The 17,479-nt window shown below is 42.9% G+C and overlaps 1 protein-coding gene across 1 annotated transcript in view; it reads left to right on the top strand.

Moving 5' to 3' along the window:
• Nipa1 (NIPA magnesium transporter 1) overlaps positions 1–17,479 on the top strand; it is a 39,937-nt gene that overhangs the window by 1,078 nt on the left and 21,380 nt on the right. The gene's annotated exons all lie outside the window — the stretch shown is intronic.

The raw sequence follows: 17,479 nt of genomic DNA, 5'->3' as shown, positions 1-17,479 counted from the left end.
GAAATTTTGACTAAGCTGGCTGGGTAGCCAGGAAGCTTCAGAAAAGAGACAAAGAATTGAAAATATTGAGTGAAAGGACAAAACCAGTAATGTTTATTTAAATAAATTTATTTCAAAATGAAAGCATTGAAATCCTAATAAAAAAACCAAAGTCAAACGAGATAGGATCTCCCAAGCATGCAGATGTGTCTGTAATGTACAAACACATCTGGTCTACATTAGGCAACTACAGTTGGAGACTGTCTGTCAATGTGTACAGGCACTAAAATTGGGCATAAGTGTTTGTTGTGACAAAAAATAAAAAAAATATGTGTCTGTTATAGGATTGAGTGAGATGGGTACTTTACTTGTGTGGTATTCTTGCAAATCTCACAACACCAGGATAACCGTGAGAGAAACATGACAAAGTACACAAACAACAGCTGAGGAACATCCTACGAAATACCTGTCTGGTCTTCCAATCAAGGCCGTGAAATCTGAGGAACTCTCAGAGCCAGAAGGAATCAGAGGACACATAGCAGACATTAGAGGAAAACAAAAGGAATTTGAGTACAGACTTTAGTTAGGAAAAATACATTAATAAGATAAACCAATTGACTAGCAAGAAAGAGTGTGTTATTTTAGCTCAGTTTTTGTGTTCAATTAGAAAACAAAGACTAACCTAGAATTGTTTTTGAAGTTCTGGGTCAATTAACTACCATATTTTTAAAAACCCAAACCAATCATGGATGCTTTTATTTATAACAATGTACTGTATATTATATGTATGTATGTATGTACTTTAGGAAATAGTCTCTCACTGTGTGGCCCAGGCTGGTCTCAAACTCTTGATCTTCCTGCTCTAACATCCTGAGTAGCTGGGATCACAGGTATGTGTTACTACGCATGGGCCCGTACTATGCCTTTAAATTAATAAAGAGAAAATGTAACCTTCATTAATTTTTTTATTTCGTCACCTTCCACCAATTGCTATAGATTGAGATGGTGGTGGAAGGCATTTAGTCTTGCCTTAGTAAATCTACTTTGTTTAACAGAAATTTTTGAAACTCTTATGCTATATCCTGTTATAGATACTGAAGCTACAGCAGTTTTAAAATCTATTCACAGGCCAGATAACATGGCATGTGCCTATAATCCCAGCTTGAGCTTCTAAGCTCTCATAAAATAAAGTAAAACAAACTTCCCATGATCTTTTGTCAGACCTACTTAAAGACCAACAGAACTGATAACCATCAAATAATAGAAATGGAAGAGGAGAGAGAAAGAGAGGAGAATAAAACCTGGAAGGTTGAGTTCTTAGGTTAAAGGGGACTAAGCATTATGATTTCTTCTACTGTAACTATCTATGCTTCCTTAGACGATTATACCTTTATAAGTGACATGTGGTAGCATGTCTAGCAAGTCCAAGCTTCAGAAAAGCTAAATTCTAATAGTCGTTCTTCTACGGAGAGGTTTGGGGACCTACTGGCTTTGAGTTTCGCCTTCAAAGGACCTTCTCAATAAATGGGCCCACTGTAACTCCTGCAGGGCTGGAGAGTGTCCTTTGAAAGCACAGGCTCAGGATTCAACTACCTGTCTTCTTTGTTGTGCCTTTGAATGAGGTAAGTGGGACCTGGGCAAAAGGTCTCACTCATAATTTCACAGGACATTTGTTCAGGACCCCAGAAGAGACTACAATTGTATATACTCAAGTCCCTTGCTTTTGACTTTATATGGTATGGTATTTGCATATAACTTATGACATCCTCTATCTGTATTTTTTACTTAACTTCTATTTATCCCTCCAATAATCTGTAAATAACCTGTAAAACTTTGAATGTTATGTAAATAGTTGTTACACTTTATTGTTTAAGGGAATAATGACAAGAAAAAGTTCAAACATGTTCAGTATGGACTTTTTCTTTGTTTTTGAGACAGATTCCCATGCATGTCAGGCTGTCTAGCTGAAGAAGCTGAAGATGACCTTGAACTTCTGCTCCTCCTGCCTCCACTTCCCACTTGCTAAGATTACAAGTATGCACTCTAATGCCCTGTTTACGCAGGGTTGAGGAGCTAAATTGAGGTTTTATGCATGCTAGGCAGCACTCTATCTGCTGAACTATATCCCTAGTTCCGCAGATGTATTCTTCAAAAGACTTGTTTGGAACCTTGTATGTATGTAGAGGGCCAGCTGCCCCAAATGTCCAGAGTTAGAGCCCCGTGGAAGTGTCACCTGCAGAAGAATGGGTAACCTGCAGATGGGCCTGTGGTGGCATAGCATATTATGGGTCCTGGCGCATGTGGTGATTAAAGCCTTAGGTGACTGTTAACTTAGGCAGCCAGGGAGACAGAGGAAGAAGAGCGCCACAACTTCTCTAAAGGCATGTACCAAACAATCCAACTTCCTTTCACTGAGCCCCTTCTCCTGAAGGTTGGATTTTCTTCCAGTTGCACCATGAGCTAGTAACCAGACTTTTGGTGTATGTATGGTCCCTTAGTGGACATTTAAGGTCCAAACCATCAGTCTATCTAAATAGTAACCAGATATTGCCCCCAAAATAAGGTTATTTGTTTCAGGGTGTTAAAGAGCATTGTAATAGGACTGGGTATGCCACAGTAAACCCTGAGTATATTCAAGGAGATTTGAGGCAAGGGGTGGAGGGTTAAAGCAGAAAGGGAGAAATTTGAATATAGTACAGAGTTCACTGGTCTTGGAGACTTGGACAAGTATCTATAGCAGCTCATTGGCAGAGGGGCTCTTGCTGTCAATGCCTTGCCTGGGGAATCTTCTCTGAATTGAGGTGGTCTTAAACAATGTTGAAAATAAACTCTATTGACTGTGTGGTGGCACATGCTTGTAATCCGAGCACCTAGGAGGCTAGACGGGAGGGATTATTTGTAGCCAGCCAGGGCTACATAGAGTTCATGGCTAGACTGGGCTGTGTAGCATGACACATGTATCAAAAAGCCAAATACATAAATGATTAAGAAAAGAAGTTGTATCACCCAAGTTTGTGAGGAAGGATCTCTGGTGGGACTTTGAGAAACCACGTACCTCAGGCAGGTAGGCATGAGCCAGCTCCGGTTTTCTGTTTGCGTCTGATAAGAACAAATTCTTGGTATCCATAGCTCTCAGGGTGATAACCAGTTAGAGGAGGGGCCGAGGCTGAGAGGCTGTTCATGGATGGTGATAACGAGGAACCAGGGCTGCCTGGAGAGCAGGCTCAGGAAAGTTGGTTCTTCAGAGCTGGCTGAGGGTGTTTCCTAAGTAATCCCTGGGGTCTATGCTGGATGCTGTAGACCAGGAAGAACTGGTTGATCCTTTCCAATTTCCTTTTTAGAAACCAAGCCCAAGATAAAATTCTACCTCACACTCACAAGAATAACTGTCAGCGAGGAAACATAAAACAAGCACTGGCAAGGAGTTAGGGAATTTAAAACCCTTATGGGGTGCTAGTGGGGATGTAAAACGATGCAGCTGTTTTGGAAAGTAGCATGTTTGTTCCTCAAAGTGTTAAATATAGAATTACCATTCGACCCAGAAATTCGACTTCTTGGATTATGCAAAGACCTGAAATAGCGTGCCCATACCTAAAGGAAGTGAAAGCAGGGAATCGAGAGATGGTGCATTTTTAGTTTTAAAAGCATTGTTCACAGAGCCAACAGATGGGAGTGACTCAATCCATTAACTGATGATGGTGTGCTCGTGAGTTTTCCGCTTCGGTAACAAACAACTGTGACGACTTAATGAGAAAATGTTTACTTTGACTCATAATTTTGGAAATCTCATTTCGAGTACTTCAGGCAGGAGCTTGGAAGATAAAGACGGAGAAAAGAAGGGCTCGGAGTTCCAAGGTCTCCTTCGAGTGCATGACTGAATGACTTAAGACGGTCCATTAGCCCTGGGTGTTACAGGGGTTCTGCTACCTCCAGCTGTGCTACAAGCTGGGGACTAAACTTTGAGCATGTGGCCCTTTGGAAAATATCCTAGATCCAAACTTTAGCAGATGGCAAAATGTGTGTTTGTTTGTTTGTTTTTAAGGCTGAGTATCATTCAGCCCTTAATAAGAAGGAAATTTTGATACATTAAAACATAGATGAATCTTGAGGACGTTAAAACATAGATGAATCTTGAGGGCATGCTGCTAAGTGAAGTAAGCCTGTCCTGAAAGAACACTACCGTGTGATGTCCTTTATATGAGGTCCTCAGAGCAGTTCAAACGTATGGGCAGATGGAAAGTGTGTTAACCGTTACTCACTATGTCGGGGTAAAAGAGGAACCGGGAGTAGTGTTTTACAGGCGCAGAGCTGAGCCTCTCCAGGACAGGAGCATTTTAGTGATGAGTTATTCTTATTACCTTTGTTGTTACTGTGAACACCTATCTGGCTGGAAGCACCATGAGCGAGGATGGTTTTGGCTCACAGGTTAAGGAGATACTCTGCTGTCTCAGGGAGGGCATAGGCAGGCAGGTAGCTATTTGGCTTGGGGAGTGTGTATCAGCTATGTTGTAGTGTAAATATTAAATGTCCCGCAGTAGTCACATGTGTTCACTTGGTTTCCTGATTGGGGCACAGGGAAGGTTGTGGACCTTTTAAAAGGTGGAGCCTCTCTGGAGGAAGTCAGTCACTGGAGGGCAAGCCTTGAGATTCTATAGTACAGCCTGTTTTCTGTGTCTTCTCTGCTTGTGATTTTGGATGAGATGTGACAGGCTGGCCTTCTGCTCTTGGTACTGTTCCCTGCTATGAAGGACTGCATCCCATTGAACGGTAACTGTGGGCCAAAACAAAGTTTTCCTCCCATAAGTCGCTTCTTGTCAGGTGTGTGTTCACGGTAATGAGAAAAGAAACCAAGCTCCTTGCTGCTGTGACTCCCACTGTGATGAGCTGTACCCACAAACTTAGCCAAAATAAATCATTTCTCCTTTAAGTTGCATTTATTAGGGTATTTTTATCACAGCAATTAGAAAAGGAAACAAGAAAACTGGTACTGGAGTGGAGCTGCTCACAGTGTGCAAACTGCATCCCAACTATAAACATTCCTGTAGTCTTTTAAAAAATGATTGATTGGGCTGGAGAGATGGCTCAGAGGTTAAGAGCACTGACTGCTCTTCCGAAGGTCCTGAGTTCAAATCCCAGCAACCACATGGTGGCTCACAACCACCTGTAATGAGATCGAATGCCCTCCTCTGGTATGTCTGAAGTCAGCTACAGTGTACTTAAGATATATACAATAAATAAATCTTTTTTTAAAATAATTGATTTTTGAGACAGCCAAGCTCTCATTCTCTCTCTCTCTCTCTCTCTCTCTCTCTCTCTCTCTCAAACTCAACATGAAGTTAAGGGTGACTTTGAACTTCTACCTACCCAGTGCCATCACACCTGGCATACTCCATAGTCTCTCCATAGTCTTCTAACTGTTCTTACCTTGTCTTTTGAAACTCAAGAATATTTTTAAACTTTGATCTTATATGGAAACATTTAAGAAAGAAAAAGAGAGAGAAAGAAAGAAAGACAGACAGACAGACAGAAAGAAATGCAAGGCAAGGCAAGGCAAGGCAAGAAAAGAAGGAAATAGGCCAGCAAGAGCTCCACGATGTGCTTTGACATTGCATGTTATGGCATGTGTCCCACCCATCATATACACACTAACACACGTATACAGTGTAATACAATAAAAACCAAGGTACACACTTCCAACACACAATAGCATTGAATAAATATTCCCTTTCCAAAAGAAAGGTGTAGGGACATAGCAAGAAAAGTTTGGGCACAGAGTAAGATCCATACCAGATGGGCCACGTAACAAATTCTGCAGCTCCATGAACTTGTAGAAGGAACTAGAAGGAACTAGGCTCCGGTGAGTTCAGCAGGACCGCCCCTCCAGCTCTACCCCCAAGAAGCTCATGTAGCCTCTCTCCTGTGCAGGTTCCACTTGGTGCCTGTGCAGTTCTTTGGGAGATATTCCATTGTCTTGGCATTTCCAACATTCTGGGGTCTTCATTGCAACCTCTGAGCTTTATACAGTAAAGTATAACTTCTCGGAGTCCTTGCAGGGCATCTGAGAAATTGAGAAAATGCACCACAGGCTCGCCTGCAGGCCCATCTGGTGGAGCATTTTATTAACTGAGGCTCTGTCTTCCACAATGGCTCTAGTTTGAGTGGAGTTGACATAAAGCAAGCTAGCACAGTGACCCCTTCTCAACTTGCTGCTCACCAATCCATCATTGCTAAGCCATAACCTTTTCTTTCTTGTCCCAAGATGTTATAGTAATTATCTGTATAACAATATAGAACATATTTCAAACTTTAAAATTCCACAGTCTTTAAAGCTCAGTCTCTTGAAGACATCCAAAGTCAGAGGCAGCCTGGCGGTGGTGCACATGGTGCACATACACCTTTAATCCCAGACTTCCTTTGGTAGGCAGAGACAGGTGGGTTTCTTGGATCTCGGGCCAGCCTGATGGAACAAGTTTCATGACAGCCAGGGCTGCACAGAGAAACCCTGTTTTGAAAACAAAACAAACAACAAACAGACAAGCCCAAAACATTCAGACTCACCTTCAACATTGAAAGTTACTCCTAAATACTTGTAGTTTCTCTGGACTATCCAAAGTTCCTCTAAGACACCCAAAGTCTCTTAATTGTGGACTCACAAAACCAAACAAAGTTAAATACACTCTACTCTAGGAGGGAATAACCAGGACACAGCCACATTCAAACCAAGCAAAAGCAAACTCTTAACAACGTAAATAGTTCACTGTTCAATATCTGGACTTCATTCAGGACCTTCTGGGCTTCTCCAAAAGGCTTGGGCCATCTCTCTCTCTCTCTCTCTCTCTCTCTCTCTCTCTCTCTCTCTCTCTCTCTCTCTCTCACACACACACACACACACACACACACACCTCTGCAGTGCAGGGAGCTTGTCTCCTAAGCTCATGCCAGCTCCACTTACAGCTGCTGCTGTCCTTAGCAGTCATACAATGGTAGTGTCTCTTTTTTTTTAAAGCTTATTTTACTTATTTCTATGTACATTAATGTTTTTGCTTGAGCATATATCTGTGTACGGGTGTCAGATTCTTTGGAGCAGAGAGCTGTGAGCTGCCACACAGCTGGGAATTGGACTCCCATCCTCTGGAAAAGCAATCAGTGCTCTTAACTGCTAGGCCATTTCTCCAGCCCTAGTACTGTCATTTTTGAAATGCTGGGGTTTCCTGCTGCAGCTAGGCTGGACTTCCACCCATAGCTTCTCCAGGGCTCTCTTCAGGGACTCTGACCCTGCCACATGGTGCCAAACCTCAGTTTCTCGACCACTTCAGTCCTGGACTTTTTACTGCTCCAGTGACCTCTCCTGACCTCTCTTGAGGGATTTCAGACCTGGCACACAATGCCAAGTCTCAGCTGCTGTTCATAACCCTTTCATGTTTTCAAAACCAATGCCACTTGAGTGATTCTTATATGTTACCAGGCTTGACTGTCAGTATGAAATGCAATCTTGGCTCCCTCTGGACCACATCTTCTGTGTGCTGACCCTGAGGAAACATTCCTAGACGTAATTATCCCAGTGGTGCTGGTGTCTTCTTAACTAACCACAGCTGATTCTTCAGTCCCAGCTGAATAGAACTACAGGCTCTTAATTCAGAGTATCACATGAATGGCCCGGATAGAGTCTTTGCTTCCTCCTGAAACTTCAAAAGCCAGGCATCAATCATGTGCATCTCTTTCAACATTTCTGTCTTTCAAGCTCCCACCCACATCAGCCCATTAAGCTCTCAATGGCCTTCTCAGCCAAAAGTTACAAATTCTATCCACTATCCTTCCAAAACCAACATGGTCATAGCACTGGCACAACAAAAAGATAGAACTGAAGCAGATGCCATTGAAGAATGCTGCATACTGGCTTGCTGAGCTTGGTTTTTTTAGACATCCTGGGACCACCTGCCCACAAGAGGCAAGGTCCACAATGGACTGGGCTCTCCCACATCAGTCATTAAGCAAGAATGTGCCCTACAGACTTGCCTACAGGCAGGCTGATGGAGGGATCTGCCTCTTCCCAGATGATTCTGTCTTGTGTCCAGTTGACAAACAAACAGACAACACCTAGGACAATGACTTGTAACAAACAGAAAATCTCAAATGCTCATTTCTGTGCCTTCCTATTCTTGTTCTGGCCAGAGAATCTGTGTGGTGATAGAGGATAGGATGGGAAGAGAAAGGTGGATTCGGCTTGAAGAAGTAATCCTGAGGGTGTTACTCCTGTGACCGGAAGCTTTAGGAACAGTTACATTATGTAAAACAGTTACAAATGTAAAGCTGACAAAATCCAGTAGATTTAGGACAAGATAGGGAATGCAGGCTCCCTGGAGGGAGCCCTTCAGTGAAGGAGGACGAAGGAATATGGGTAGTGACTTAGTAGAGAACCTGGCACAGATGCGTAGATGTACAAAGCTGCACATACATTTTACTCTTCCCTGGGATGTGTGCTGGGGCTTTACCAACTGTGAGAATGGGAAGTATCAGATGCAGAGGAGCTCACACGCAGAGGAAGTTTGCCATCATGCTCATGGGCAGGAAATGCATGTAAATATGATACTGGCTTAAAAGGTAAGAGTGACCTAAATTCCAGTGAAAGCGCCTACTGAGAAAAGTAAGTGGAAAGCCCTGGAACGCTGTGACTTTAGTGGAACCCGTTGTTACAGAGCAGCAAAAGCCTGTTACTTACTTATTTCTAGGTACTTGGTATCCCAGTTTTCTCCCTACTTTGGTAATAGCACCATTTTTGAATCATCATTAACAGCCATTTACTCTCTGAAGGTCACTGATGTTGAGAATACCAGGGTAGAGAAAAGGGAGCGCCCAGGGAACTGGCCACTGACAACACGGGGTCAGTTCTCATTATAGAAAGGTCTTCTGGATTGAATGTTCAATGTCCCCCGTCAGCTCACGTGTTTGGACACCTGCTCACCAGCTTTTGATGCTGTTTTGGGATATTCTGAAACCTTTAGGAAATGTATACGCCCTTGCTGGCAGGGGCCACTAGGAGCAGGTCTTGTGGTTTTATAGCCTGGTCCCACTTCTGTCCACTCCCTGCTTTCTGATTGCAAACACGGTGTGACCAGCTAGCTTGAGCTACTGCTGCCATGCTTTCCTACCTAGTGAACTGTGTGTCCCCCCACCCCCCTAAATGGAGAGTTAGGATAAAGCTTTCCTCAGTTTGTGTCTGTTTCTGTGATGAACAGGTTCTTAGCGCTGCAGAACTGGTTTGCATGTGGAATGTTGAAGAGTTTGAGTTCTTCAGGCCAGGGACACTCTAGAATGCTGTAGATAGAACTCAGCAGGTCACTTTTGTTAGACCTATTAGATAGGTTTAGAAGCCCAGGATGCTAAAAGAACAATACACGTGGACCCCTAGCTCATCAAATTTCAGAGATGAATACACTCTCCTGGGAACTGAGCTAAAAATAATTTGTGTTCCATTCAGGCAAAGAATCTGGCAACATTCTGCCCATGGCTTAAGAATTTGAGTGTGGCTGGGTTAAAAAGTAATGGAATAACTTGTTTGGCAGAGGAAATTAAAAGTATTTAGGCTGTAATGGTTAGTGATGGGTGTTCTTTTCCAGGTCAAGAGCAAGCACAAAGTGGAGCAGAAGATTATGTGTAGGGAATGTGTATGTGCTAGGATTATGTGCTAGGAAAGGGGTAAGAGTTTAAAGCCAAGGTAAGTTTGAAAGCATCTGTAGTTGAGTTAACTACATTAGAGTGTAGCATCACTAAAGAAAAACCCAGTACTACACACCAGGATAATAAGGAGAGGTTCTCGGAGGGCAAGATTCTGCTTATAGAACGCAGATTTGAGTCTTTTTAGGAGACCTGGGAGCCTCAAAAGGTCAGGGAGTTTAGGATTCAGATAGTATTTTGGTCTGAGCTTTCCCTGTTAGGACTGTATATTAAAACATTATCTACATATTGTACAATGGCTCCTTGTGGTCAAATTGGGTCCTGATGATCTTTTTCTAGTGTAGTAGAAATACGATATGGTGGCTATCCCTGAGTCTTTGAGGGAGGGCCGGGTAATTCAGCTACTTCTACCCTGTTAATGGTTGCTTACTGAGTATATTTGTATATTCAGTATATACACTCTGTGTGTGTGTGTTTATGTGTGTGTGTGTGTGTGTGTGTGTGTGTGTGCCAGTTGGTAGGCTTCTAAAAGGCATTTGTTTCTGGTAGGACAAAATCAGAAATCAGAGGAGTTGATGAGGCTGGCTACCTTATTTACAATGCAAAATAGTAGGTGGTTTATTTCTGTAGAAAGGAGAGCAGGAGAAATGATTACATCTGTCTTAGAGCATACAAGCTCTTAAACATTGGTTCAGGGTCATGATTCTTATAGACAGGGAATAGGGGCTGTGTCAGAAAGCCTGCCTGAATAGTCATCAAGGTGTTACTTATCTTTGTTCTTTGAAGAAAGTTTGAGATATTTGATTGGTTCCAGGTCTTCATATGGGACTTCTTGGTTGAGGTTATTTATTTCATCCTGGAGACAATGATCCTAGCTGTTGATTTCTACAGTTTGGACAGCCACAAGACTGAGCAAGGTCCCTTCTGTCAAGGACCCAGTAATTTCATCAGTTCTTTTTTCCAGGTTCTGTGGAGGACCTGGTCCTCAGGGGTTATAGTTTTTGTGGCCAGATCCTTGGAGCTGGGAATCATTTTGCTTCCACTTTCCTGTAGACCCTGTTAGCCTAGGTTTATTCTATAGTAGAACATCTGATTGACCTCAGGATGTAAGATAGGTCTGATTATGAGAAGTCCTTCCCTGTCAGTCATAGGGACTGAGCCTCATGTCAAGAGTTTGGAGTTGTTCTGAGTCTCAGGAGGGCAATGAACAATAGCTTTAGTAATTTTTGTTTGGTTGGTTGTTTGGTTGGTTTGGTTTTTTTTCCCCTGAGACAGGGTTTCTCTGTATAGTCCTGGCTGTCCTGGAACTCACTTTGTAGACCAGGCTGGCCTTGTACTCAGAAATCCGCCTGCCTCTGCCTCCCAAGTGCTGAGATCAAAGGCATGCACTACCACCTCCCAACTTTTTTTTTTAAGATTTATTTATTATTATATGTAAGTACACTGTAGCTGTCTTCAGACATACCAGAAGAGGGTGTCAGATCTCATTCAGATGGTTGTGAACCACCATGTGTTTGCTGGGATTTGAACTCATGACCTTCGGAAGTACAGTTGGAGCTCTTAACTGCTGAGCCATCTCTCCAGCTCAGCTTTAGTAATTTTTAGAGATATCTTGGTAAAGTGTTGTTAGGATCAATTTAATATTAGAACCTTTTAAACTTGCCAGAGAACTGTGGCCTTTAAGATAGTTTTCCTTTCTCAGGGAATTCAGTATAGACTGGGTGTTCACTGATGTAAAAGACAGTCCATTGTGCTTTGTAATGAGTATGAAGGCAAAACTTTTGGTAATTGCTTTGAAGAGGTTATTTTAGTTAGGGTTCTGTTACTGTGAAGAGACACCATGACCACAGCAACTCTTACAAAGGAAAACGTTTAATTGAAGTTGGCTTATAGTTTCAGAGGTTTAAGCCACTATCATAATGATGGGAAGCATGGCAGTGGGCCGCCAGACATGGTGCTGGAAAAGGAGTTGGGAGTACTACATCTTGGTCCAAAGACAGCAGGAGACCGTGTGCCACACTGGATGTAGCTTGATCATATATGAGCTCCTGCCTGCCTCCATAGTGGCACAGATCCTCTAACAAAGACACACCTCCTAATAGTGCCACTCCCAATGACGAAGCATTCAAACATGTAAGTGTATGAGGGCCATACTTCTTCAAACCACCATAGAGTCCTTTGCCTCTGGAAGAGCCTTTTCAGACCTAGTGGGGAGCCTGGGTCCTGCCAGTGATGGTGTCTACATATACCAACATTCTTGAAGCTGGGGAAAGAAGGCACATCTGGTTTTTAGTCCTTAACCTGTGTAAGTCTTCACCTGTAGATTGGATCAAGGAGTCCAGAGGACACAGATAACTAAAATTGTTCTATATTCAGACAGTGTGGACTTCACACACAATGATGATCAATCCTTGTCTTTGGAACAGTTAGATTACTATGCCTAAAGTGACATCTCTCCTTGAATCATGTAGTCTCTAAATTAGTTTCTACTGTAGGTAGGGCCTGGGGTCTTAGTATCTTATTCCCCAGAGACTCGTGATTCCTTTTGGTTGTTCTCTTTTAGAGCCCACTCCAACTCCTGCACATCAGTGTTTGGAAGGAATAATGTTGATTCTTGGGGAATTTGTAAGGCTATCTTTTTTGCCTCTCTTTTGGTCAGCCTATTTCCTTGGGCATCATTAAACATGTTCTTCTGATAGCTCTTGTCGATAAATGCCATTTGTTTAGTAGGAGTTGGATGGCTTCCAATAGATTTGGTATCTATTGCTCAGTATGGTCAGATTGTTAGCCGTTAGCAGTCTCCACTCTCTCCAAACACAGCACTGACATGTAAGGTTATGAAGGTATACTTTGAATCAGTGTAAGTATTATTTTCCTTTTCCTTTCCTTTTCCCTTTCCCCAGAATGGGTCTCCTCCTTAGGGCTATCATTTCTGCCTTTGGGGCCTGGGTGGATGGTGGTCGTAGGGAGGCATCAATTACACCTCTCTAACTGACCACTGCACATCTTATCTTAAACTCTCCACTTGATATGTAACATATCTATATCTATTCTGGATTGTCCAGCAGATGATCGTTCAACGAAATCCAGTTGCCGCAGGTGAGAGGATCTCAGTACACAGGTGTGCCAAATCAGAAGTGGTTTTAAGCTGTCACATTTTAGTAGTTACCTCTGGGTTGGCAAGAACAGTTCCTTGATAGTATCTGGCCCCTTTAGTTCTAATACATTCTTTTCCTGTTGGGGCATGAGAACTTCTAGTGATTGCCACAAAGATAGTGTAGAAGCTTCTTCAACAAAGAGTGCTGCCTTAGCTTTTAGATGGCGTAGCTATTCTGATGCTCGGATGTCTACTTTCTTTGAAAATCAGGCCACATGTCTCAGTTCTGTCTTACAAATTTAATCAATATCACAAGATTGCTTTTCCACCACAAATACCAGAGAGGACTTTTGGAGATCAAGCATGCCTACTGCTGTGGCTTCTGTGAGTGCCCACTTTATCTGATTAAAAAATTGCTTTTATTGAGCATCCTGTTTGAAGGGCTCAGAGTCTCAACCCTTACTAGCTGCATAGAGAGGTTTTTGTCCTTAATCCAAAGTTGGAAATCCAAATTTGACAAAATTGAGCCATGTTCAAGAAGCTGTCTTGTTCTTGGTTGAAGTAGTTCAGTTGTCCCTAACTTGATGTGGCAGCTATGGTGATAATTCATTTATATACTCTTACTCTCTCTCTCTCTCTCTCTCTCTCTCTCTCTCTCTCTCTCTCTCTCTCTCATCTTTTGTCTCTTCTTTTCAGGAAGTTTAGGATTTTGATGGTATTTTGGTCTGAGGTTTCTCTAGTAGATATAGAAACATCACCTACATGTTGGAGAATGGCTCCTTGTGTCAAAACTAGGTCCTAAGATCTGTTTTTAATGATGCAGCAAAATATGGGGCCTGTTTTTGAACCCTTGAGGGAAGGTTGTCCACACACTCTGTTGGAAAGCTCTAGTGATTGGGTCTTTTCATCCAAAAGCAAAACAAAACCAACCAACCAACCAACCAACCAAGGTTCAGGGTGTAAAGGAATGCAAAAAAGAAAGGGTGTCTTTTGGCTCTACAACCCCCCCTATTGTCTTCTTGCTCTGACAAAGATTAAATCTTGGAAGAGTCAGCTTTCTCCATGTGCCTTATGTATGAGGAAGAGTAGGGCTTTACATGGAAACTGACAGACATGTTGTAGAAAGTTTCAATGATAGGTTGTATTTCTAAGTCAACTTCCCTCTTTAATGGACCTGTTTTGACTAGATAACTTATCCCAGGTTTTGAATGGATTTTGACTGGAGCAAGATGTTTTAGCTTATCCAGGGGTCCTTATACCCCCAAACAGTCAGGACCATTTTTGTTGGTTACTTTCTAGGGGGTATTTTGAAGGCTAGGTTTATCAGAGCTCAAGAGGCCCTAGACAATTACAAGATTGCCCTTAAGTAGCACAAGTCTCTTTCCAAGATGGGAGGTTATTGAACTACTGTCAGGAATACATAATTAAAAACCTGGTTTTCAATTTGACAGATGCTTGAGGTAGTAAAGTAGTCTCTTGGAGGGGATTCCTTCTACACCCTCCCTGCACTGTGCCTGTAGATTAGGAAGATAGGTTTCCAGGGAAAGGTAAGGACCAGGTAAGTAGCTTCACTATCTGTAACAGATGAGTTTTCTTACCCGATATTTCAAGGATAATTCAAGGTACTTCAGCAAGGATCAGGAGTTAGCCTATTTCCTGGGCGCCCTCAGCCCTTTAAGGTAGCCATGATGTTGCGGGTGGGGTTGGGTTCTTCTTGCTCTGAGACTTGCTCTGAGACTTGCTCTGAGACTGCATCAATCCACATTCCAATGTTAGACTTCCAGGTCCTTACACAGTGAACTCTCAGGATGGAGTGGTGCTGGTTGGTGCTCTTACATGCCTAACGTCCTGACCCTCCCTCCTTCTTTCTTTTAAATCGCTGGGCTTATGTGGATCCTTTGGGTTAGATCTAGCCAATGCCTTTGTCTTTGTTCCTTTTGGTCTTCCTCTATATCTTGACTGTTAAACGCAAAGAGAATAGTGTGGAACAGCAAAGTGTGAGTGTTCTGTGGTCGACTCTTTTGCTCCTGAGGTGTTCTTTAGACTTTAATGCTGACTGGATAATAAAATATCAACCCAGACGGGCTTATACTTTGGTGAATGTAGGATCCATGTTAGTGAATCCAGGAAAGCCTCAATTAGCCTGTTGGGAAATAGAGCAGGGTTTTCTTCCTTTCTGCAGCTATCTTCTCTAATGTTGTCATAGTTATTTAAATGTCATTTTTTTTTATTCTTGCAATAAAGCTTCCTATCATCTGCCTATGACTATGATTCCCTGACAAGAAGTTAGAGTCCTAGTAGTGGCTTCCTGATTTGAGAGATTGTCATTACAACTTTACCAAATAAATTGTTTGTATGGATTCTTAAAGTAATCTCCAAGATTCTCTCTTTTCCTTCAGGGATGTAACAAAGTAAGTAGGCAGAAGTGTAGGTCTTCACTTGTGAGGTCATAAGCTAAAGGTAAGGTTGAGAAATGACTAGTAAATGTGATATTCCTCAGAAATGTTCCTAATATCTTATAATATTGAAGATTTGTGATTGAAAAGGGACTCAAATTGTCACCACAAGTCTAGGCACTTCTCTTATGGGAGAATGGTCGAGAGGAAGCCCCTGCAGGCCTGGGTTCCCTTTTTGCTGGTACCTTGGGGTAAGTAGGAGAATATGGAGGTAGTGTGGGTCTCAATTGAAAGGGAGAAGATATTTACCTGAGGCCTATTGCCCATTGTTTTTTACTTTGAGACAGGGTCTCTATGCATTCCATGATGTTCTTTTTCAAAAGCAGGGTTTGGACACCAGGCGGGATTGTCACTTGCTTTTGCATTACATGGTCTCCTTTCCTGGTGAAGAACCTTGAGAGCCTGAACTTATGACATTTCAGACCATTTCCCTTAGTTCCCCAAAAATAGATTTTGCTGCAGAATGTTGTTGTAGTTACTAACAACATCCTTTGGCTGACTTTCCCCATCGCTGGAGTTGTTTTGAGGCCTATGATGTTACAGTAGAATATTAGCTTCTTTTTCTTTAGGTTCTCAGGATCAGACTTATTTCACTTATTGAAGATGTGTTGTAATGTCCAAGGGAAATGAAGGCAGGTTTCCCATAATGATCCTGAGGGGGGAGAGACAAATACCAGTGCTTCTGGAATAAGTCGAGTGAGTCCTCAAGGAGATCTAGTGGGTTAGAGTGCCCTCTTTTCCATCGTTTGAACCCAGGCATCTCAGGGTGAGGGTGACCATAGTTTCAGTGCAGTTAGAAGCACCAGTTTTGCCAGGCGGTAGTGGCGCACGCCTTTAATCCCAGCACTTGAGAAGCAGAGGCAGGCGAATTTCTGAGTTCAAGGCTAGCCTGGTCTACAAAGTGAGTTCCAGGACAGCCAACAGCCAGGGCTATACAGAGAAACCCTGTCTCAAAAACAAAAACAAAAACAAAAAACAAACAAAAAAAAGCACCAGTTTTAACATCCAATTCTTCTAGATTTACTCTTTCTTTTGGCAGAGGGTTGAACTACTTGCTTAAATTGTTTCTCTGTCTTGGGATTAAGTCTTGCAATGTCTCTGCCCTGAGATTCTCTTACTTAGATGGAATGTACCCTGCCTCTTAAGTTATTAGGTGACTAGTCTCAGAGAAAAGCTTGCTTGAAGGCATGACTATGGCTTTTGTTTTTAGACTGCCATTTAATGCAATGGCATTCATGTTTTCCTTAGACCTCACCCTTAAGGTGATGTCTTACCTCCATTTCCTTCGGCTAGTGTTGCCTACAGTAAATGCACAGGAGTATTTGAGAAAAGTAGCCTATGACAGAACACAAGTAAATAAAAGCCTAATGGTAGGAAAATGGGGCGTAGAGTCAGTTAGGAGTCACAGATGGTGTCTGCATGTGAAGAAGACAGGTGTTGAGAACCTTCACAGGCCAGGGTTGAATCCTGCTCCTCCCCAACGCAGGGTCAGGAGAGGGTCCTGGAGAATTATCCCAAGAGGAGGGTGCAGGGGGTGAGAGCTGCTGTGGTGTGGTTACGAGTCCCATATGAATTTGCCATACCATGTCATGCTCAGTAGGCTTCAGAAAGCTAGGAGGAATAGTGGGTGTGGACAGTGGATGACAATGGTTTTAAGAGAACGTCTGCGTCTCCAACACTACAACGCTATGCCAAACCCATACTTGTTGCCACTTTGGCTGGTCATGTGGCATCACTGTCTTTGTTGCCCATGTGACCAGTTATGCCTTTGGGTGACAGGCAGCTCCATGTGTGTATAACTCTGGGAGGGTATCTTATAAGTTGGCTGGGGTCCACGTGGGTTCCTGCTTCTATCAGATTTGCCTACTAGCAAGTCTGTGGAACATTTTCTTGATTGATGGTTGATGTAAGACGGCCCAGTCCACCATGGGGGTGCCATCTCTGGGCAAGCAGCCCTGAGTTGTATAAGAAAGCAGGCTCGCTCTTCCTGTAAGCGGCCAGAGGTCACCTGCCAAGATGGTTCGCTACTCTCTTGACCCAGAAAACCCCACAAAATCATGCAAATCAAGAGGGTCAAACCTTCGTGTTCACTTTAAGAACACCCGGGAAACCGCCCAGGCCATCAAGGGTATGCATATCCGCAAAGCCACCAAGTATCTGAAGGATGTCACTTTAAAGAAGCAGTGTATGCCATTCCGGCGGTATAATGGTGGAGTCGGTAGGTGCGCCCAGGCCAAACAGTGGGGCTGGACACAGGGTCGGTGGCCAAAAA

The sequence above is a fragment of the Mus caroli genome, chromosome 7 (assembly GCF_900094665.2).
Source record: "Mus caroli chromosome 7, CAROLI_EIJ_v1.1, whole genome shotgun sequence".
Classification (NCBI taxonomy): domain Eukaryota; kingdom Metazoa; phylum Chordata; class Mammalia; order Rodentia; family Muridae; genus Mus; species Mus caroli.
Note: the sequence above shows the minus strand (reverse complement) of the source record. Positions and strands in the feature narration are given on the sequence as shown.